The following is a 24,619-nucleotide window of genomic DNA, read 5'->3' as shown; positions in this document are numbered from 1 at the left end:
TTTGTATGTATATGTGTCTGTCTGTATGTGTTTGTGTGTGTATCTGTGTATGTATGTATTTGTGCGTGTATGTGTCTGTCTGTATGTGTTTGTGTGTGTATGTGTCTGTCTGTATGTGTTTGTGTGTATATGTGTCTGCATGTATTTGTGTGTGTATGTGTCTGTCTGTGTATGTTTGTGTGTATATCTGTCTGTATGTGTTTGTATGTATATGTGTCTGTCTGTATGTGTTTGTCTATGCGTGTCTGTCTGTATGTGTTTGTGTGCATGTATATGTCTGTCTGTGTATGTTTGTGTGTATATGTGTCTGTCTGTATGTGTTTGTATGTATATGTGTCTGTCTGTATGTGTTTGTGTGTGTATATGTGTATGTATGTATTTGTGCGTGTATGTGTCTGTCTGTATGTGTTTGTGTGTGTGTATATGTATCTGTATGTGTTTGTGTGTGTATTTGTGTCTGTTTGTATTTGTGTGTGTATGTGTCTGTCTGTGTATGTTTGTGTGTATATGTGTCTGTCTGTATGTGTTTGTATGTATATGTGTCTGTCTGTATGTGTTTGTGTATGTATATGTGTCTGTATGTGTTTATGTGTGTATATGTGTCTGTATGTGTTTGTGCGTGTATGTGTCTGTCTGTATGTGTTTGTGTATGTATGTGTCTGTCTGTATGTGTATGTGTCTGTATGTATTTGTGTTTGTATATATATGTGTCTGTCGATGTGTGTTTGTGTGTGTATGTGTCTGTCTGTGTATGTTTGTGTGTACATGTGTCTGTCTGTATGTGTTTGTATGTATATGTGTCTGTCTGTATGTGTTTGTGTGTACATGTGTCTGTATGTGTTTGTGTGTATGTGTCTGTCTGTATGTGTTTGTGTGTGTATGTGTCTGTATGTATTTGTGTTTGTATGTATATGTGTGTGTTTGTGTGTGTATGTGTCTGTCTGTATGTGTTTGTGTGTATATGTGTCTGTGTGTGTTTGTGTGTATATGTGTCTGTTTGTGTTTGTGTGTATATGTGTCCGTCTGTATATGTGTGTGTATGTGTCTTTCTGTATGTGTTTGTGCGTACATGTGTCTGTATGTGTTTGTGTGTATGTGTCTGTCTGTATGTGTTTGTGTGTGTATGTTTCTGTATGTATTTGTGTTTGTATGTATATGTGTGTGTTTGTGTGTGTATGTGTCTGTCTGTATGTGTTTGTGTGTATATGTGTCTGTGTGTGTTTGTGTGTATATGTGTCTGTCTGTATATGTGTGTGTATGTGTCTTTCTGTATGTGTGTGTGTATGTGTCTTTCTGTATGTGTGTGTGTGTATATATATGTCTATCTGTATGCGTTTGTGTGTGTATGTGTCTATCTGTATGTGTGTGTCTGTCTGTATGTGTTTGTGTGTGTGTGTGTGTCTGTGTGTGTATGCCTGTTTGTTTGTGTGTGTGTGTGTGCATGTGTATTTGTGTGTCCATGTCCACGTGTGGGCATGACTATGTGTGTGTGCCCACGTCTGCATGTGTATGTGCGTCCCTGTTGATATATGGGTGCGTATATCCATGTCCGTGTGTGTGCATGTGTGTGCATATCCATATCTGCGTGTGTCCAAATCCATGTGTATATGTGTGTGCGCTTCCATGTCTGTGTGTCCATGCCCGCGTGTGTGTCTGTATGCGTGTTTGTGTGTAAACGTCCGTGTGTGTTTGTGTATATGTCCGTGTGTATGTGTTTGTGTTTATGTGTGTGTTTGTGTATATGATTGTGTGTGTGTTTGTGTATGTCAGGGCCTAACCATTTCTATATAACTTCTGCAATTAAATCACAAAACGAAAGAGCTTCCAGTTTGAAATCTACAAACGCAAAGCAGCTGAGGTGGAGGTAAGAGAAATGCCAATTTTACAGAAAATTCAGATCTTACCAACATGGAAATAGGCCACTATAATGGTGTCTTATTACTGTGAGAGAAAGAGACATCTTGTGTACACATTACTCACACTCCTTTCTGAGCCACAATTTGCTTATATAGAATAAAAGGCTCTTTGATTTGTGTTGGTGAATGCAAGGTTCAGTCAAGCTTAACAACCAACCATTTTGAGTACCTATCAATTCACATTAATGACTATTCAACCTACCACTGTAAGTAATGCTCCATACATCTCCAACTGACTTCCTGTAGAGATGGGTCTGCAACATGGGTAATTATCTTAGTCAAAATATGCTAAAAGACTCGGACCAATACCAATCATCTTTCCTAACGTGGTGTCCTGCAGGATTATTAAGATATTTTAGCTCTTCTTTGAATATCTTTGTCGAAGGCGCTGTGGGGTTGTGCTGCGATCACATGCTGCTTTGTTAGGACAGGAGTGATGTGCAAAACAACGTGTATTGCTGTGCTATTGAAGTGCACCAACATCTAACTTGGCTTGCCTTTTTAGATTTTCATTAGTATCTTCATCTTAACAAAAATGCAGCCCAAGACTTGAGGCATACCTGGCACAAAGGAAGATGGCCATGGCTGTTGGAGGTCAGTCATCTCAGCTCCAGGACATCTCTGCAGGAGTTCCTCAGGGTAGTGTCCAAGGCCCAACCATCTTCAGTTACTTCACCATTAACCTTCCCTCCAAGGTCAGGTAAAACCGAAGATAATATTTGCTGGCGACGGCAGAGTTCAGTACCCACAACTCCTTGGTTAGTGATCCAGTGCATTCTGCAAGCCCTGGACAACATTCAGACTTAGGTTGCTAAGGAACAGTTAAACTGCATGCTGCTCAAGTATCAGTCTGTGTCTAACAAGGGAATGCCTCACCACCTTCCCTAGACATGGCATTACTGTAGTGAATGGAACTAGATTGGCCTGGTGGATCTCAGTGCGTATGGGTTTCCTGATTGGGGCTGTTAACCTGGTCCAATCAGGGAACTCGGGTTGACGGATGTAAACAGGACTCTCAGGAATTCTCCTCACACTAGGAGCCAGCTCAGCTCATCAGCCGCCAGTTCTGATGTGCCACAGCGAGAAACCTTAGTACGTCCTCAGGAGACAGACTGGAACTGCAACCGACAAGGTATCTTGCGCTGTCCAGTTGTTGTGGGGTGAATTTGTACTTGCAGAACTACATTTTACTTTGCTCAAAAACCACATGAATCTACGTCAGATTCCGTAAATCCATTTTTTTAGATGAGAATCAGTCTGACCATTGGGGCACAGACAGCCTCACACAGGGCACCTCACACCTTCAATGTATTATCTGGGCCGACATGACACCAATTGTTAAAGTTCACTTGAGAATGTAACTTTTAAATGCTCTGCGATTTACATATGAAAGAACCGAAGCCAACATGCTCATTCTAAAAGGTGAGAGATTTAACAAACAATCCAGGTCTTTTTTAATATATAATTTCAGTTACATCACACTGTAAACTTTTGCTATAAATTCTGTGTCTTATGGTCTTATACTCTACAACCATCTGAGGAAGGAGCAGCGCTCCGAAAGCTAGTGCTCCCAATTAAACCTGTTGGACAATAACCTGGTGTTGTGTGATTTTTAACTTTGTCCACCCCAGTGCAACACCAACATTTCCACATCAGGTCTCTCAGGACAATGAGGGATGTGTAATAAATGCTGCATAGGCCAGTAAAACCCACATCCCATGAATGAATTAAACAAAGCTTTTGACAAATGTGATAGACAAAGGCTCATGAATTTCCAGTTCAGGTGAGAAAGAGCTTTCGTCTGGTCCTTGCTTATCCTTCATTTTTCTGATCATGGTAACTGAACTGTAATGGACTCATGATAAACTCAAAAACTCTACACGTATCGATGGATAAAAGGATGCCTTTGTGAGCCCAGTTTCACTCACGCTTATACATGTTTCATGTTGAAACTGCAGCTTCCCTGAAAAGTGATCCTGACGGACTCGATGAACTTCAACTTCTGACTAACAGTGTAAGATCAACTAAAGGAGAGGGATACATTGTGGCTTTTTGTTAACTATAATGGTGAGTCTCAGGAGAGGCATGTTGAAATTGTTGGGTGTGTTGATATCAAAAAGGAGGTGGGCTTTTTGAAAAGCAAGTTAGACTAGTCCCTGGGGGCCTGATGGGATCTATCCCAGAATGCCGAGGGAGGCAGGTGAGGAAATTGCTGGGACCTTCTACAAAATCTTTTGCTCCTCTTTAGTCACAGGAGAAGTCCCAGAGGACTGGAGAACAGCCAACATTGTTCCTTTGTTTAAGAACAAGGGATAATCTGGGAAATTTGAGGCCAATGAGCCTTATGTTGGCGGTAGGGAAATTATTAAAGAAGATTCTTAGGGATAGGATTTACTCACATTTGAGAAAAGAGAGACTTATTAGTGATACACAGCATGGCTTTGTGTGGCAAAGGTCATGTCTTAGACTTAATTGAAGAAGTGACAAAAATGATTGATGAAGGCAGGGTGGTAAATGCTGTCTGCATGTATTTTAGCAAAGTCTTTGACAAAGTCCCTCATGGCAGTCTGATACAAAAGATGAAGTCACATGGGATCCAGTTAGTCATAAAAGACAGAGTAGCGGTGGAGGGATGTTTTTCAGTCTGGAGATCTGCGACCGGTTGTGTTCTGCAGGGATCAGTGCTGGGAGCCCAGTTGCCTGTAATATGTACAAATGATTTGGAGGAAGAATACAGGTAGTCTGATTAGTGAGTTAGCGGATGACACAATGTTTAGGGGAGTGTTAGTGGATAGTGAGGAGGATTGCCATAGGGTACAGCAGAATATAGAGAGGCTGGAGACTTGCGCAGAGAAATGGCAGATGGAGTTTAATCTGGATAAATGCAAGGTGATGCATTTTGGAAGGTACAATGCGGGAGGAAAGTATACAAGAAATAGCAGTATGCTTAGTAGCATTTAATATACAGACAGTTCAAGGCGAGGAGGTCCAGAATTCCCTGAAAGTGGCAACACAAGCGGACAAAGTGATCACAAAGGCACATGGCATTCTTGCCTTCATCAGTTGGGGCATGGAGTATAAATATCGGCAAGTCATGTTGCAGCTGTAGAGACCGTTGGTGAGGCCACATCTGGAATGCTGCATCCAGTTCTGGCTACCACACTATCAGAAGGATCCTTTACAGAGGGTACAAAATTGATTTGTACCCAGATCTTGCCTGGTTTGGAGGGTATTGGACAAACTTGGCTTGTTTACACTTGAATGTCGAAGGGGTGACCTGTTGGATGTTTACCAAATTATGAGGGGCATGGATGGAATGGACAGTCAGAAACTTGCCCACAGGGTAGAAATGTCAATTACCATGGGACATAGGTTCAAGGTAAAAGGGAGTAATTTCAAAGGAGATACAGAATGTGAGAAGATCTTTATAAAGAGGGTGGTAAGTGATTGGAATGCACTGCCAGGGGAAGTGGTGAAAGCAATACAATAACAACGCTGGCATCTTGACAGATATATGAATAGGGAGGGAATAGAGGGCTATGCATTGAACCAAAAGGCATTTAGTTAGTATGGTGTCATGTGTTGGTGCAGTCTTAGTGGGCCGAAGGGCCTGTCCCTGTGCTGTACTGTTCTTTGCTCTTTGGTAATGAAAACATTAAAAAAACAAAAACGACTATTTTGTACAGAATGTTGTACCTATGTGCAGAGTTGTGATAAGCAATGTAGAACCTAAGGGCATTGTATTTGCACACATCACTCTGTAATATATAACAGAGACAGTATTCTGCTGTGACAGTCAGATATTATGTAATAGAATATGGACATCAATATGTTACATAAGGACAAAGACGTCTAGATGTCTTCTCTGATACTGTAATCCTATGCTTCATGGTGGTGTATACATAATATAGAGTTAACGCAACAGTGTGACAGCCCCATTCAACAACATATTATGCAATATGTAGAGTCATAGAGTCATAGAGATGTACAGCTCGGAAACAGACCCTTCGATCCAACTAGTTCATGCCGACCAAATATCCTAAATTAATTTAGTTCCATTTGCTAGCATTTAGCCCATTTCCCTCTAAACCCTTTCTATTCATATACCCATCCAGATGCCTTTTAAATGTTATAAATGTTCCAGCCTCCACCACTTCCTCTGGCAGCTCATTCCATTCACGTACCACCCTCTGTGTGAAAAACTTGCTCCTTTTATAGCTTTCCCCTCTTACCCTAAACCTATGTCCTCTAGTTCTGGACTCCCCCATCCCAGGGAAAGGACTTGTCTATTTACCCTATCCGTGCCCCTCATGATTTTATAAACCTCTATAAGTTCACCCCTCAGCCTCCGATGCTCCAGGGAAAACAGCCCCAGCCTGTTCAGGGTCTTAGTGTAAATTAATATTCCACAATGAGACAGAGCATGCCAAATTGTTCTGTGCATCGATCCCATCTTAACAGTGCACAAGACATACCTTGTTTTCATAAAATAAATTTAATTGGTTGCGTTTGGTGGGGTCCAGTAGGGCTCCTGAGCTGGAGCTCCTCTACTCCACCCATTTCTTTTCTTCCCTTTTCTTTGCTTTTCTCCCCCATTGCTACTTAATTCCTGTCCTTGCTGGCATTGGTGGTGGTGGCTTGAGTCAACACAGACTTGATGTGAGGCCCAGCATGCACTCTCAACCTAAGGCGAGGCCCAGTGCAGACTAACAACCTCAAGGCGAGGCCCAACACAGACCCCCAGCCTCAAGGTGAGGCCCAGCACAGACTCCCAGCCTCAAGGTGAGGCCCACACAGACTCCCAGCCTCAAGGTGAGGCCCAGCACAGACTCAAGGTGAGGCCCAGCGCAGACTCCCAGCCTCAAGGTGAGGCCCAGCGCAGACTCGCAACCTCAAGGTGAGGCCCAGCGCAGACACCCAGCCTCAAGGTGAGGCCCAGCACAGACTCCCAGCCTCAAGGTGAGGCCCAGCACAGACTCAAGGTGAGGCCCAGCGCAGACTCCCAGCCTCAAGGTGAGGCCCAGCACAGACTCACAACCTCAAGGTGAGGCCCAGCGCAGCCTCTACGTAAGGCCCAGCACAGACTTCCAGCCTCAAGGTGAGGCCCAGCACAGACTTCCAGCCTCAAGGTGAGGCCCAGCACAGACTCAAGGTGAGGCCCAGCACAGACTTCCAGCCTCAAGGTGAGGCCCAGCATGGACCCCAGACTCAAGGTGAGGCCCAACACAGACTCCCAGCCTTAAGGTAAGGCCCAGCGCAGACTTCCAGCCTCAAGGTGAGGCCCAGCATGGACTCCCAGCCTCAAGGTGAGGCCCAGCACACACTCCCAGTCTTAAGGTAAGGCCCAACACAGACTCCCAGCCTCGAGGTGAAGCCCAGCGCTGACTTCCAGCCTTGAGGTGAGGCCCAGCGCTGACTTCCAGCCTTGAGGTGAGGCCCAGCACGGACCTATCTACTCCATCTTCCTTTTTTCCCCTCTCTTTCTCTGCTTTTGAAGGATTATAAAATGTAACTTTAACTTTATTTCTTTATTTATCTAATTTATATGTAAAATGTTGTACTTAGGCACCTTAGTACCTAAGATGGTGACAGAAATGGTGACTTTATAAGCGTTTCACCATTCTCATGTATCCCTGTACTTGAGTACATGTGACAATAAATCTAATCCTGATTCTAAATGCAATCCAAATTCTATTGATCTTGCTACACCATGTGAGGACTGGCCTGTTCCCTGATACAGTAGATTCACCATTCCCGTTATTGAAATAAGTGCCATGACAGAACAAGTTTTAAAAATTTATTCATGGGATATAAGCATCCCTATTGGCTGAGTCAGCATTTATTGTCTGTCTCTAACTGCTTGTGTGACTAGCTAGAGCCATTTCAGAGGGCAGTGAAGAGTCTACCACATCATTATGTGTCTGGAGTCACATGTAGACCAGGTAGCATTGTTCCTGAATGAACAAAATGGGTGTTTACCAACCACAGACAATGGTATCCCCCTATTTCAGATTCTTTATCAAATCTGAATTAGAGCCCATGTACTCCAAAACATTCAACTGGGGTTTGTGGATTGCTAACAAAGTGACATTACCACTGCTTTCCCATGGTCACAAAGTGAAGGTAGAACTCCGAGGCAGTACTGAGGGAAGCTGAAGTCAGAGGTGCTGTTTTATGAATGGAAGGTCGAGCCAAGGCTACTATCGGCCCTGGAGGAGGTGGGCATAAATGATCCTGTGGCAGTGTTTTGAAGAAGAATGTGGGCTGCGCGGTGGCACAGTGGTTAGCAATGCTGCCTCACAGCGCCAGAGACCCGGGTTCAATTCCCAACTCAGGCGGCTGACTCTGTGGAGTTTATACATTCTCCCTGTGTCTGTGTGGGTTTCCTCTGGGTGCTCCGGTTTCCTCCCACAGTCCAAAAATGTGCAGGTTAGGTGAATTGGCCATGCTAAATTGCCTGTAGTGTTAGGTAAGGGGTAAATGTAGGGGGGTTGGTGTGGACTTGTTGGGCTGAAGGGCCTGTTTCCACACTGTACGTAATCTAAAGAACTGGGAAGCGAGATTAATTTAAATTCAGTATTTATCTCTCAAGCAATATTATAAAGTAGATTATCTGGTCATTGTCACATTGTTATTTGTGTCAGCCTGTTGTGTACTTGAATAGCTTTTAACATTTTCGATATCGCAATAATGGCCACATTTCAGGCCTCACTTTATTGGCTGTAAAGTGCTTTGGGATGTCCTGTGGTGATTAAAGGGGTTATAAAATCCAGATATATTTCAGCCTTGAAATAAAACTCTGGCAATAGAGGTGGTTTTCAAATGAATATTGCAACCTTCTCTATGACACACCCTGTATCCTGGAGCTACGCAGAGTGGAGAGTGGCAATGTCCTCATGGTATTATTGCTGGACTGTTAATTAGAAATGTTCTGGGGTCCAGGGTTCAAATCCTGCCACAGCAGATGTTGGAATTTGGATTCAATAAAAATCTGGAATTAAGGGTCTAATGGTGAAACCATTGTCAATTGTTGGACAAACCCATCTGGCTCATTAATATCCTTTAGGGAAAGATATCTGCCATCCTTACTTGATTTGGCTGACATGTGACTCTAGACCCACAGCAATGGGGTTGACTCTCAACTGCCCTGTGGGCAATTAGGGATGGGCAATAAATGCTGGCTCTAACCCAAGGCACCCACATTCCGTGAATGAATTGAATTGAACTAAGTGATGGCAGAGGTTCCAAATTTCTTCCCTTCATGTGGTTGGCCAGGAACGTCTCTGACTCTTACCACCTGCCATTGGTGTGTGAGAGGATTGGGAGGTTGATACACTTGGCCACGTTATGATCACATCGAGGAGAGGGATTTGGACACTGAACGTCTGGCACACTCAGTGCTACACGGCAAGCCCACCTCACATCTCCAGTGGACAAAAGCCACCATTCTCTGCAGGGCGAATCAGGTGACACAGCAGCGTCTCTGCACAGATTCCTTCGTTTGGCAAAGAAGGGCTTTTGCCCGAAACGTCGATTTCGCTGCTCGTTGGATGCTGCCTGAACTGCTATGCTCTTCCAGCACCACTAATCCAATGTAAAATCCTGCCAACCGTTAAACCCAGACAGCAGGACGTGAGGTAACGTTGCCACAAGAGGCCGGCGAGGGGAGCCGGGGGAAGAAATTCAGACGTGGTGGTCACAGATTACTACAACTGGAAAGAAACCTTTCCTGGTAATCTGGCTGACTGAGATTCACGTCGGCTCCTGAAGAACAAAGCTTAACCAAGGTCGATTAAATATTGGAGGCCTTGGTAAAGTAGACAGGAAGTCTGGATTTCCCTGTTGGAGGGCTCAGTTACCAGGGGGCACGGATTCTAAGGGGGTTAGTAGAAGGATTACAGAGAAGGCGTGAGAGGAAATCTTTACCCCAAGAAGGTGGGTGGTGCCTGGAATTCACTGCCTCAATATGTTGGTAGAGGTGGGCATTGTCGGAAAGGAATCTGGACCTGGTCCAGAAATGCTGGCTTCCAGACTAGGTGCTGGCAAATGGGATTGGAATGGGTGGCCAGTGTATTCAGCCAGGCAAGAGGGGCTAATGGCTACTCTCTGTGCTGTGATGTTGCCAGGGTTCTACAATTACCTCAGTACTAGCGGGAGGAACTGTATCTGTGTCCCAATAGGAGCCAGCAAAGTAGGAAGGAAGCCAAGGGCTGGATTTCTCTCCAAGTATATTTTACTGGTAGCAGCCATGATTTCGGAATCAAGAGAAACACAAGTTAGCCAAAGAAAACGCACAGCAGGACCATGAAGAGAGAGATGACAGACAATCTAATGGGTAAGACTTTTCTGTGGAAACTGTCAGTTGAAAGTCAGCTACTGTGCAATCAGAACTTGGTAAGTGCCAGCCCACCATCATCAGCGTCTTGCTGGTTAATCAACTCATGCGCGTTACATTTAAACATCTCCCCTGCAAGTTCATTTTAAAGATACAAAAGGATTATATACCCCCTCACTGAAGCTGCCACTATAATGTACAGAACGTCTGAAATGCCTTGGAGGTTCCATGCACTGAGAGACCAGATGATGGATATGGCTCTGGTTGCCATGCAGTGTTTAAGAGGTTGTCATGGTTACCTGAACCCAGTGCTGGGTTCTTTCATAAGACGCACATTTAAGGTGTTGAAAGATAAAAACAGCCTCAGCGTAATAACCTTAATCCTTCAATGCTTTCCAGTACTTCAAATTGTGATCAGAAGACATTATGGCTGTAAGAGTGACAGAAATTCAAACATTAACCTATTAGATCATCCCCCATTCAGTCATCAAGTGGAAATCATCAGGCACCTTTAACATAAAAAGGTTCTATTGGATTATCATTTAGAAACGTGTTTAAGAATGGAGTGATTCACAGGAATTAAACCAACTCTTTCTACACACAATACCAGGAGGTGAGTTGCAGATTAGGATCCAAATGTAACCCTAGGCTCTCTTAGGGAACCATAATCAAACAACTCAGCTCAGACAGTCAGGGTCACATTGTAGAGCTATAATTCGGATCCAAACGCCTCTCAAGTCTCTCCCTCATGTGTGATCAAAGAGTGGGATTTGTAAATTTGCCTCAGACACTGTTGGATAACTGGCAGTGAGTCGCAGACTGAAATCAGACCAGCTGCTGACAACATGGGAGACTTTCACACCTTCAGCTCCCTGCCCAGATACCATTCACACCCCCGGCAATAGGCGTGTACCACTCCCCGCCCCCCCCCCCCGAGAGGTGGGGGGAGTGAGGGTCAAAGAGGGGGAGGGCGAGGCACGCAGGGTGATGTCAGTAAGGGGGAGGGGAGACTAGGGCGGAGTGAAGGTCAGTGAGAGAGGGAGAGACTGGGGGAGTGAGGGTCAGTGAGAGAGGGAGAGACTGGGGGGAGTGAGGGTCAGTGAGAGAGGGAGAGATGGGCGAGTGAGGGTCAGTGAGAGAGGGAGAGATGGGGGAGTGAGGGTCAGTGAGAGAGGGAGAGATGAGGGAGTGAGGGTCAGTGAGGAGAGGGAGATACGGGGGAGTGAGGGTCAGTGAGAGAGGGAGAGACGGGGGGAGTGAGGGTCAGTGAGAGAGGGAGAGACTGGGGGAGTGAGGGTCAGTGAGAGAGGGAGAGACGGAGTGGGAGTGAGGGTCAGTGAGAGTGGGAGAGACTGGGGGAGTGAGGGTCAGTGAGAGAGGGAGAGATAGGGGAGACTGAGGGTCAGTGATAGAGGGATAGACTGGGGGAGTGAGGGTCACTGAGAGAGGGAGAGATGGGGGGAGTGAGGATCAGTGAGAGAGGGAGAGACTGCAGGAGTGAGGGTCACTGAGAGAGGGAGAGACGGGGGGAGTGAGGGTCACTGAGAGAGAGAGATAAGGGGAGTGAGGGTCAGTGAGAGAGGGAGAGATTGGGGGAGTGAGGGTCACTGAGAGAGGGAGAGATGGGGGGAGTGAGGGTCAGTGAGATAGGGAGAGACTGGGGGAGTGAGGGTCAGTGAGAGAGAGAGAGACGGGGAGTGAGGGTCAGAAAGAGAGGGAGAGACTGGGGGCAGTGAGGGTCAGTGAGAGAGGGAGAGACTGGGGGAGTGAGGGTCAGTGAGAGAGGGAGAGACTGGGGGAGTGAGGGTCAGTGAGAGAGGGAGAGACTGGGGAAGTGAAGCATTTTTCTTGCATTCATCAGGACATACCACAAGAATGCTAAATTTCAAAATGAACAACAATTTTGATGGCATGAGAAAGGGATACTTAATGGTTGGCAAGGCTCTGGTTTGTTAAAGTGTTGCCATTGAGAATACTACAGGCAACTATTTCCCCCCATGCTTTCATTTAGTTCAAGAAAGGGATGATATCTAGACATGTTCCTTTTCCCAGCAGGGGATCAATCCCGAGATATGCAGCTTCTGAGAATTGTAAGCGATATTCTTGTACCTGTGAGTGCAAGGCTAAAGACCTTTGCATCAGCTGTCAACTTCAGCAATGCTCAAATTCTGGTCTGGCAGCTAATTATCTCCATACTGTGGAGGAGCTGGTGTTTAACTGTGGTGCCAGGGAAGGCTTGGCTACTGCTGGTGGTGATACCAAGTTTCCCCAGCTTCTTGTTCTTGGTGTGCACGTACATGGTGTAGTTCTGTTACCTTGTCTGCTTAACTGTACTGCTGTGTCATGAGCACAAGTTGAGAGTGTGGACTCATACCTTGATTTCAAGGTTATGGCATCTGCCGTAGAGTTGGTGCATGAGATGATTGAGGAGTTTGTGATAGCGCAATGGCAAAGTCTCTCAGTGTAGTCTGTGTTGTAGGTCGACTTGAGTGAGTGCGTGATCCGTAATCATTTTGGGATCTTTCCTGCTTTCTTGCATTTCTGCAGAAACTTGATGTCTGTATCGATACACGCGATCTCCATCCTGTTAATTATCGGTGCAGTGACATTAATAATGTGATTTAGCCTTTATCACATGTACTATGATATAGTGAAAAGTATTGTTTTCCATGCTATACAAGCAGATCATACCTTACGTAAGTACATCGGGATAGTAGAACAGATGCAAAACATAGTGTTACAGCTACAGAGAAGCAGAGAAATATCAACGCTCAGTGGGAGTGGTTAGCACTGCTGTCTCACAGCGCCAGGGTCTCAGGTTCAATTCCCACCTCAGGCAACTGCCTGTGTGGAGTTTGCACATTCTCCCCATGTCTCCGTGGGTTTCCTTCCAGTGCTCTGGTTTCCTCCCACAGTCCAAAGATGTGCAGATTAGGTGAATTGGCCCGCAGTGTTAGGTGCATTAGTCAGGGGTAAATGTAAGGGAATGGTACTGGGTGGATTGCTCTTCAGAGGGTCGGTGTGGACTTGTTGGGCTGAAGGGCCTGTTTCCACACTGTAGGGAATCTAATCTAACTTAACATTTTAGAGGTTTGTTCAAAAGTCTCCTAACTGCAGGGAAGAAACTGTTCTTGAATCCCTTGGCACATGATTTCAAACTTTTGTAAGTTCTGTCCGACTGAAGGGGGTGGAAGGGTGTATAACGGGGTGGGAGGGGTCTTTGATGGTGTTGGTTGCTTTCCCAAGGCAGCAGAAAGTATAGACGGCATCAGGGGACAGGGGCTGGTTTTGCGTGATGGATAACTCTCCCCACCTTCATCACACCTTTCTGTCGGCTCACAGGGTTTCTGAGCTTCCTTCATAAGGAGCTGTCAGTGGAAAAGCACTGAACTAAACTACTCCGCAACACCGGTGACAAACACAACAAGAAAATGCCATGCCTCTAGCGGTGGACACCATTGTAATCTGATACCATGTGACCTGAGATCATGTGGTCAGAGTCGTGACATGACCAGACCTCCAGGAATGCCTCCAATCAGAGTTAAAAATGTGTTGCTGGAAAAGCGCAGCAGGTCAGAGTTACCAAGACTGAGGGAAGGCAACTGACATCTGTCAACTCCCCAGTGTTGGGTTATATGCAGCTCGGGCAGCGAATACAACTCAGCCTCGTATGTGAGCTCAGTACATATATTCCACCAATGAACATCATTGTAAAAACAAGTAATCTGCTTAACAGCAGCCTTAACCCAGGGTGCATCAACAATCTAACATGTTTGCTTGTTAGAAACTTAAACAGAAATGTAAAAAAAATCAAATATGTCACTTGGTACAAATCTGATGCTATTTTTAGGGCATGTTCACAAGCCAGGACACACAGCAACACTCAAGACCTTCGATCTGTTAACAAGCAGTAGAAATACTGAGGTCAATTCATTTCATTATCCTCGCTCGAAATGATGGGAGAAATTAATTGCTCCCTAATTCAACAACGCTGCATGACACCACGTCTGTTTCTCAACCTTTTCCTGAATTCCATGCAGAGAAATAACAAAATTGCATTTGTACCATATTGCAACATAAAACCTTCCAAAAATGATTTACATCTGGTGTGGTCACTGATTTAATGTGGGCAAAAACCAGACAGTAAGCTCTCAAAGCAGCAGTGTGATAGTGGGTTTCAGTGATGCTGGCTCAGGTATAAATCTTGGTTTCGGTCACATTAAAGAATTCACTTTCTCTTCCTCAATTAGCACTGTGACTTTCCTCTCATGGACCTGAGGGAGCAGTTGGGTCTGAACAAAGATAGATTTTCCATATGACCACACCAGAGTGTTAGCCGAGATGACAAACTGAATCATAGAACTCCTACAGTGTGGAAGCAGGACATTTGACCCATTGGATCCACACCAACCTTCCACAGAGCGTCCCACCCAAACCCACTCCCCTATCCCTGTAACCCTGCATGCCCCATGGCTAATCCACCTAGTCTGCACATCCCTGGACACTATGGGTAATTTCCTATGGAAAATCCACCTAACCTGAACATCTTGGGACTATGGGAGATAACCAGAGCGCCCAGTGAAAACCCATGCAGACACAGGGAGAACATGCAAACTTCACACAGTCACCTGAGGGTGCAATCAAACCTGGGTTCGCTGGTGCTGTGAGGTAGCAATGCTAACCACTGAGCCACCATCCCACCCAATCAGATTAAATACTTTAAAATCTAGTGTGGTTAATGATTTAAAATGGGGGAAAGTGCCAGCAAAAAATCAGACAGCAAATTCCAAAAGCAGCGGAAATGGAATCTCCGGATTGGGGCTCAAACGTACAAATTATGGGTTCAGAGTTGACAGCACCATCTACGGAGTTATGGCTGACACAGTTCCTGGAGCCAACTGTACATAACTGCACATGTATTGAAACTATTAAGGCTGAGCCACTATATGGTCCAAGTTCAGCATTGCTTCACTTCCTCGCTTTATACAAACTTGGAGATATTATCCACCATCACTGGTGCAGCTAGGCAACAATTGCATCACAAGAGACATTGTAATAAATTAATCCTGTCGATGAATGCCCTGCAGACTAGTTTTAATAAGGGCAACACTAGCACTTATGGTTAGAACAAAGCTGAGCATTATCAAAAGGATCAAAGAGATAACTGATCAAATTCTTCCTGAAATTAGGTTACTATAGAAATTACATCTCATTGTTTCATATGTGAAGAAAGTTGTGGTGATTTTCTCCAAAATGTTGCAGCCTTTTATACTGTATAGTTTCTTTGTGCTCTGCTCTGACACCAACTAGCTTCTTTTTAAAGATTAACTTGTTCAGACATGTTATAATACACCTTTGGAGCAGGTCTTTTTTGGCCTAGAGGTAGGGTCACTACCATTGCACCATAAATGCCCCAATGCCAGCTAGTTATTTTCTTTATTAAACTATTTTTCTTATCAACCTATTCAGAAATATTCTGGAGTAGGTGGGACTCGAACTTAGACCTCTTGGTCCAGGGCTCCCAATGCCAGCTATTATTCATTCAACAACATTGAATTCAGAAGTGGGGTGGCTCATCGATGTCTTGTGGTGAGCTGTCTGGTCCCAGTTTGTCTCCTTCTTGCTGAATTATCACCAACAATTCCACTTGTGACCATCATGAGCCAGATCTCTTTGTCGCAAGGCATCACCCACAGGGTATAATACTGACAGGCACAGTGTTTATACACCAGGACCTGCCAGTACAATGGAAACAAACTAGTCCCCAGCTGAATCATTACAGGAGTTTCCTGATAGGCACCAGCTGAGATCAGAGGAGATAATTACCTCCACAAACAGACTCCCTTGAACAGAAAGAATAAAGGGCGAGAGCTCAAAATGTCACATTCAGAAATGCGGGTTCAAATGCCTTCCTGCTCACCCTCAGTGTTCAACTTTCAGGAAGGTCACACAGAGGCTGACAACAGTCCCAGGGTCACACTGTCATCTGTGTTGCACAACTCAAGCCTGGGGAGCTGACTGAACCCCTGTCCTCCCCACCCCCTACAACTTTCACAGTTCCTTGGTCTTTTCTTTATTTACGAGATCAGGACATCGCTGCCTGGACCAACATGTATTGCACATCCCTAATTTCCCAGAGGGCAGTTAAGGGTTAACCATTTGCTGTGGGGCTGGAGTCACCTAAGTGTGGCAGATCTCCAGCCCTCCCCAAATGGGATTAGTAAAACTGACAGTTTATTAACTGACCCTGGTTTCATAGTTGCAATTAGACTAGCTTTTTACTTCAAGTTTTTACTGAATACAAATTTGAACTATCTGCCATGTTGGATTTGAACCAATGTCCCAAACATTGACTGGATTGTTGATCTAGTGACAATAGCACTACCTCGCTGCCTCCCTAACCAGCCTACATTCTGCAAGGGTACAGTGTGCCATTTCCTTAATAATTGTAGACTCTCCCTTGCCCAATGAGCCAAGCTCCATTTTCAAAAGTGGCTAATGCAAGACCCAGTAATAACGCTGTCACACCTTCATGAGGTCAATAGTGGTACTGTGATTCTAAACATCCATTATTGGTTTCTCTCCCATCACGGTTAATGTGCTGCCACTAATGTGTGTCTAAGTCAGATAACTGAGATAGGAAAGAGGATGGGAAATAGCAATGATCCTTGCTGCTATGTTCCCAGGCTGGTCTTGGGACAACATCCATGGGCCATATGTTGAGGCATTCTTATACTTTTCACTGCGCATCTAATTCTCAAAATCAGATAACGAGCTGTTTGGGCAACATGCCTGCTCTATAGGGATTAGTACCAGTTTACTGCAAAGGGAGAGCTCTGAAAGGCCAAGGTGAGGAAGGTGATCAGCTGTGATTATACTGAATAATGGAGCAGACTCCAGGGAACTGCATCAACTCAGAGTCCTGACATTCTGCAGATAGAATCCAAAATCAGCAGTGACCTAAATGGTGGGGAGGGTCATTTTACCAGCTAGGAAGCAATGATCATGCTGGTTTCAATCCTGCTCTCATTGTGTTCAATGCAGATGAGAATCGGGCAGGACAGAAAGTCCTGGTGGACAGGTTTAATTAAGGTGCCCCTGTGATGTTTACAGAGTGCTCAGTTGGCACATTGTGTTCCCCCGTGCTAACTTAAATTGCCTTGGGTGGATAACAAAGGCAGGATTGTGGAGGTCTGGAGAAGAGACACTTACCCCACAGAGGGGCCACAGGAAATGGGTAAATCAAAATAACATGAAATTCATTCTATTAACTTGTCTCCCTGGCATTTGTTATTTTAGTCACAAGAACAGTAACAATTCTGTTCTGCATCTGTACAACAATGCAATAACCACTGTTATTCAGTTCCCTGAAAATGGTGATTTATTAGGGCTGCTGTAAAAGTGGATCTGTGCAGAGAGGAAAATGCAAAGGGTAAACATTCCTGTAACCACTCGAATCAAATCTAGTCTGCATGGCTTCATTTGAAATTCATCTTTACCTGATGGGTGAGGAACATTCTTTGAGTCATAGAGATGTACAGCACAGAAACAGACCCTTCGGTCCAACCCGACCCAATATCCTAAATTAATCTCTTCCCATTTGTCAGCATTTGGCCCATATCGCTCCAAACCTTTCCTATTTATAAACCCCTCCAGGCGCTTTTTAAATGTTGGAATTGTACCAGCCTCCATTACTTCCTCTGGCAGCTCATTCCATATATGCACCACCCTCTGTGTGAAAAAGTTGTCCCTTAGGTCCCTTTTATATCTTTCCCCTCTCACCTTAAATCTATGCCCTCAAGTTTTGAACTCCCCTACTCTGGGGAAAAGGAACTATGAATCTGCACTCTGAGGTCTTTTTGTTTAGCAACACTTCCTAGGACCTCACCATTAACTTGCCTTGTGCAAAATAATGCAAGTGTGGCTTGCATGGTCAACAATCGATGGGGTACGCGAAGTCAGTGCTGCTTGGGAGGCCTACCCAGAGAGGCCATTCAGACCGTTGGTGTAGGAAGACCACAACAGAAGCAGGGGAGGGTTCCCTAACTCTGATTGTGGTTTGTTGACGTTCTGTTGCATGGTTTTTCCTCTCCAAGCTATCATGCTTCATCAACCCAAGAGGCCTATATGATGACCCAAGGAACTTAGACCAAATGCCTTTGATGACAAAGTCCAAATTTAGTTACTTTCGAATCCAAATTCAGTTCCATGTCTAGTCTTGCCTTGGTCATACCAATGAATCCAACTGCCTGCAAAATGCAAAGCAGCAGCTGAGATTAAAATCACCCTGCATTCTTTCAAATAAATGGGCGTCCATAAAAACCAAGGACGTCAGATTCCTTTTCTTCCTTCAGCCTTAGAATGTGGCTCAGCACAGAGAAGGTTCACTCGATTCCTGGGTGCACCTTACCCAGTGACGAATGATTGATAGACTGGACCTGTACTCATTGGAGTTCAGAAGAATGAGAGTGGATGGTACTGAAAGATCCTGAGGACACTGTCAGAGTCATAGAGTCATGCAGCACGGAAACAGACCCTTCGGTCCAACTTGTCCATGCCGACCAGATATCCCAAACTGAACTGAACATGATGGATAACTGAAGCATGGTTCCTTTTGTAAGGGAGATGAGAATTACAGGATATAGTTTTAAGAACATGTTCACCCCTTTTAAGAAGGAGCTTGGATTTGCTTTCTCTCAGAGAATCGATGGCAGAATTCTCTTCCCCATAAAGCAGTGGAGGCTGTTTCATGGACTTCCTCAGGGTAGAGTTCGATGGATTTTGACAGACAATGGAGTCAAGGGTCATGGACAGCTGACAGGAAAATGAGACTTGAAGGCACAACCAATCAGCCAAGATCTTACTGAATGGTGTAACATGCTTGAAGTCTTGAAGTGCCTACCTCCTGCTCCTCTATGCTCCTTTCATATTGAACATAACTTGTTAGTGAGTGGCTTGCTGAGTCAGGTGAGTGTAGGATTAAAACCACCGTTATGTCTCTATAAGGATATTTGAGAACTAGCTGGGTTTTTACAAAAGCCAACATGTTCACTTAAATTGAATCCACAGAATCTCTACAGTGCAGAAACAGGCCCTTTGCCTCAACAAGTCCACACTGACCCTCCAAACAGTAACCTACCCAGACCTATTCCCCTACATTTAGCCCTGACTAACGCACCTAACCTACACATTCCTGAACACTATGGGCAATTTAACACGGCCAATTCACCCTAACCTGCACATCTTTGGATTGTGGGAGGAAACCAGAGCACCCGGAGGAAACCCATGCAGACACAGGAAGAATGTACAAACTCCACAAAGGCAGTACGCCTGAGGCTGGATTCGAACCCCGGTCCCTAGCGCTCTGAGGCAGCAGTGTTAACCACTGAATCACTGTGCCGCCCCAGTTTCCAACTGATACCACTTTCTGATTTTTAGATATTTTAAATTCCCAAATGACCATGATGGAAGTCGAATACGCGTTCTGCTGTATCAACAATCCAAGGACACATAACCAATACACTGCACTGCCCTAAAGTGGCATAACCCAGCTAGTTCTCAAATATCCTTATAGAGACATAACGGTGGTTTTAATCCTACACTCACCTGACTCAGCAAGCCACTCACTAACAAGTTATTCTGTTAATCCAGTTCCTCCACATAAATCTTAGCTGTGCTGGACTCACAGTCTGAGTTATATTGTGAACTAATCTCAGAGATCATTTCTTCACCACTTGGACATTAACATTAGAAGATTAGATTACTTACAGTGTGGAAACAGGCCCTTCAGCCCAACAAGTCCACACCGACGTGCAACCCACCCGGACCCATTCCCCTACATTTACCCCTTCACCGAACACTACGGTCAATTTAACTTGGCCAATTCACCCTAACTTGCACATTTTTGGACTGTGGGAGGAAACCGGAGCACCCAGAGGAAACCCACGCAGGCACGGGGAGAATGTGCAAACTCCACACAGAGAGTCACTTGAGGCGGGAATTGAACCCGGGTCTCTGGCGCTGTGAGGCAGCAGTGCTAACCACTGTACCACTGTGCCACCATGCCCCCCCCCCACTAAAGATAGGAAATAGGAGGCCATTCAGCCCTTAAAATGAGCTCCTCCATTCAATTAGATTTTGTCTGACTTTCTACTTTACTAGTATTTGCCTACATGTGCCCCTTATCTATGGGTTTTTTGTTTACATGTCGAATTCTGTTGAACTCAGTCTTAAATATACTCAACAACTGAGCTTCCTCTCTGAGGCTGGCAAATTTCAAAGACCGCCATTACTTGAGTGAAAAATTTCCTTCATATTTCAATACCAAATGGTCTACCTCTCATTCTGAGACTCTTTCCCATAATTCTAGACAGTGTCCCTCCACCCCCCCACCCCCCGTTGCCTGACCTGCTGTGCTTTTCCAGCACCACTCTGATGCAAATGTGCCAAACAGCTTGAGTGCCGGGCTTGGACATGTTTGCCGAGTTCTCCAAGACATCAGAATGACATACACGACCTCAAGATATTCCGAAGCCAACTTCTGAACGATAGTCGTGGCTGGAATGTAGGAGATGCTGCAAGATCCCACAAACACAAAGGTGATCAAAAACCAGTGCTGAGTTCAGAGGTAAATACTTGTCAGAACACTGGGGATAACTTTTTTAAGTAGCATCAGAGGATCTTACACGTTGACCTGAGAGGGCAACCAATATCTTGAAAGGCAGCATTGAATTAGTACATGTTGTCTCAGGTCTGGCCTACAGTGTCAGTTGGGACTTCATACTTATATCTCCAGAGTGAGACTTGAACCTACAACCTTGTAATGCAAGATGCTGACAGCTGAGCTCCAGCTGATACTGAAAGAAAGTGCGACATTGCATTACATAGATTACATTACTTACAGTGTGGAAACAGGCCCTTTGGCCCAACAAGTCCACACCGACCCACCGAAGGGCGACATCGGATCGGTCAAATGGTTGCTGTGATTACACTTCAGGAGTGATTCACTGATTGGAAAGCACTTTCTCCAATATGCTGATGCTTGGATGATATGGGGCTGTGAAAATGCAAGATCCCATATGACTTGGGCAGATCTGAACAATGACTTTCCCTCAATGTGATGAGAGCCTGCACACAGATATATCTGTAGTGGACCACAAGTGTGTAAGCAACAATAACAATAACAACAGCCTGTACTTATATAGCATTGTGAACATAATAAAACCACCTAAGGTGTCTCACGGGACTGTTCATAAAATGAAAACATATTCCTCAAACAGGAACTGTGTCTCCTATACATTTAATCCATACGTTACCCATATGGAAAATATGTCATTATGAGTTCGCAGTTTGTAGTCAAAATCTTGGATGTTCTCCCATCGCTTTTGCTCAGTTGGTAAATAGCGCCCCCTGTCCTATTTTGCCTGCAACGCTCCCTCTGGTTTATGGTGGCACCTGTCCACAGGTAAGATCGTGGCGAATGGTGTCAGTGGAGAACTGGAGCGAGCAACTGAATCATTCGCCAGTCCTTCAGCCACCACTCCCTGAAGAACATGCTAAAGGGAGCTGTCAGCCACGGACAGAAGGAGTCCTACAGGATCCCAACACCGCTCACCAGCCATCCTGTGAGAAATACTGAGCAGAGTACAGATAGGTGGAACTGAAGTGGTGCTAAGGTAACAGCTGTAACATAACAGGAATGGAAGTTATACATTCAAGACAACCTCCACCTGTTCAGAATTTCACCCACAAAACCACTCTTCCTCCCAAATTGTAGCACTAAACGCATTGGTAAACTGAGTCCATCCTGTACCAGGTTGTCCATCAGGGACACAAGAGAGGTCAGGAAAAGCCAATCTTTTGGCCACAGTCGTTTAATCCTACAATGATGCAATCTGCCATATATTTACTCCCTTTGGATCAATGAATCTCAGGATACAATGGCTTATGGCTGACACAGCTTGCAATGTATGGAGCTGCAGATTATCCTGTTTTCAATGATAGATGAATTCAAAGAGACTGGAGGATGACTGGTGTGTAAAAGAAAGGGAAACACTGTCATTGCATAGGCCCACGTCAAGTCAAACCAGAAAAGTGCATGACAGAGAAAAGAGTAGAAGGACAGATTAACGGGAATGAAAAGAGATAAGAGGAGGAGGTAATTGCCAGATCTGTAAATTCCACGTAATTCACATAATAAAATGCTGAACACATCGTGGACTTCCTTTGGAGGATATTTTAAGGGAGAGTCATGTCAAATAAAGAAATTAACACTGAGATAAAAACAGGAAATATTGGAGAAACTCAGACAGCAGCTTTGGAGAGAGAAAACAGAATTAATGTTTCGAGTCTAACATGACCTTTCTCTACTAACAAAAGTGTTCCAAATCATGGCAGGGATCTGGACCAAGCAGTTCTGGAGAAACTGCTCTCATTCATAAAAAAAAAGAGACAGCACGCAATTTAATTTAAATGCTGGCAAATGGGATTAGGTTAATTTAGAATATCTGGTTGGCATGGATTTTGGACCGAAGGGTGTGTTTCTGTGCTGTACAAATCTATGAATCTGATGTCATTAGCAAAAGAAGCCGACGTGGAAAAATGTTTTCGAAGAGCCAGTGATCAGCATTGCCTGAGAGTGTGGTGGAGCCCATTCAATCAAGGCTTTCTGAAGGACTTGGACTGCTACTTCAAAAGGAAGAATGTACAGTAATGTGAGGAAGGGGCAGTTTGGCATGAGGTGGGATGTTCACTGGGAAAGCTGTCACTGACTCGATGGGCTGAGGGACTCCTTCTTTGCTGCAGTCATCCTGTAATTCTGTGAGATGTGTGGTTATTCTTAAAGGTCAAACAAAGCTCACACTTTCCACAAAGTTTGCTCCATGAGCCCACGATCGGAATTTCAGGCCATGGTTCTCTCTTTTTTGAGATGAAGTGTGGGGGTGAGGGTATTAGATGTTGACTGAACCTCAGAGCTGACTGGTGAGATTCAACGTGCATCTCATAGGCTTCACAGTGGCCTCCTGGCTCCCCAGAAGCTGCTGTCCAATCAGAAGCTAGCAGCCTCTGGGCCCTAAGGGCTTCCTCCTCAGGGGGATCCAAAATGGGAAGAGGGTTGCTGACTTCCTGTTATTTTTCTTTGAGTGGGTGAGGTAATGATCAAAAGAGAGGAATTTAGGGCTGTCAGAGGCAAAGTCTTGGGATACTGGGCTTTTGGAAGCCAGCCCTGTGACCTGTCAATCCCTTATCCATGACTCTAATTGCCCCTAGAGGGCAAAACAGTAGGCAGGTTACCTTGGTTACCCAGGTGGGAAAGGGCAATCAGGGAGATGGTGTGTTAAGGCCCATAATGGTCATTAATTGACTACTTAAAGGCATTAACTGGTACATATGAACATAGGAATTAGGAGTGGGAGTAGACAATTCAGTCCTTTGAGCCCTCTATACATTTAATATCTCAGCTGATCTTATCCAGGTCTCAAATTCACTTCCCCACCTGCTCCCCTTTGCCCTGCATTTCGTCAGAAATATACCTATTTCTTTATTAAATGTGTTGACTGATTTTGCCTCCTCTGCACTCTGGGACAGTGAGTTCTCCAACTGTGCGGGCAGGCCATATAGTTCTCCAGTGGGTCTTCTCACCCAGAGGTTAGGAGTTGAGAAGAGTTGGGGAGCAATTGTTCGGGGTGAACTCTCTCAATTACCTCCCTTTCTTGCTATCTCTAATGCCATGTCCACAGAGCAGAACATTCCTCCTTTGATGTCTTCCTGTGTTTTCATCCACCTGGCTGCTGTTACCTTCTTGTCTCAGGAATCTATATCTTCCCCTACCTTGTAGCTGATCCCCTTACAGATTTGTATTCATTCTTCTCTCGAATAAAATTGAAGGAAGATTACTGTCATCTATTCAGTGGAAGCCTTGCTGTCTGAATCCACTTTTGAGCTGACAGTGTAGAGCACGGTCGATTTTAATATAGAAAATTAGGCCCAATTACTAGCAATAGGCCACAGCTGCTGAGGCCCAGATTGAGTTACATTACAGTCAGTTCTGACTTGTACATTGCCTGCCAAGAGTGTCTGGAGGCAGAACGCTCCACATCCAGTGGTAAAACTCATTTATCACCTGAACATATTACAGAGGAAAAGGGGCAAGTGGGACTTTTACCATTGGAGGAGGCCACGAGATTTGGAGGAGGTAATCTTTATCTCTTCACATCTTGACCTCATATGAAGCCATCGTGTTGGACATATATTTCCCAAAGGATGGTGCTGCTGTTGAACTTTTTTGAGTGCCATTGATCAATGAAGTTTTCATAAAAGAGTCCAGAAATAAAAAATGAAATAAAACTTGCGAATGATACTCCCAGTC

This window comes from Chiloscyllium punctatum, chromosome 39 (assembly GCF_047496795.1).
Source record: "Chiloscyllium punctatum isolate Juve2018m chromosome 39, sChiPun1.3, whole genome shotgun sequence".
Lineage (NCBI taxonomy): Eukaryota > Metazoa > Chordata > Chondrichthyes > Orectolobiformes > Hemiscylliidae > Chiloscyllium > Chiloscyllium punctatum.
The sequence above is the reverse complement of the archived record's forward strand: the minus strand, read 5'-3'. Positions refer to the sequence as shown.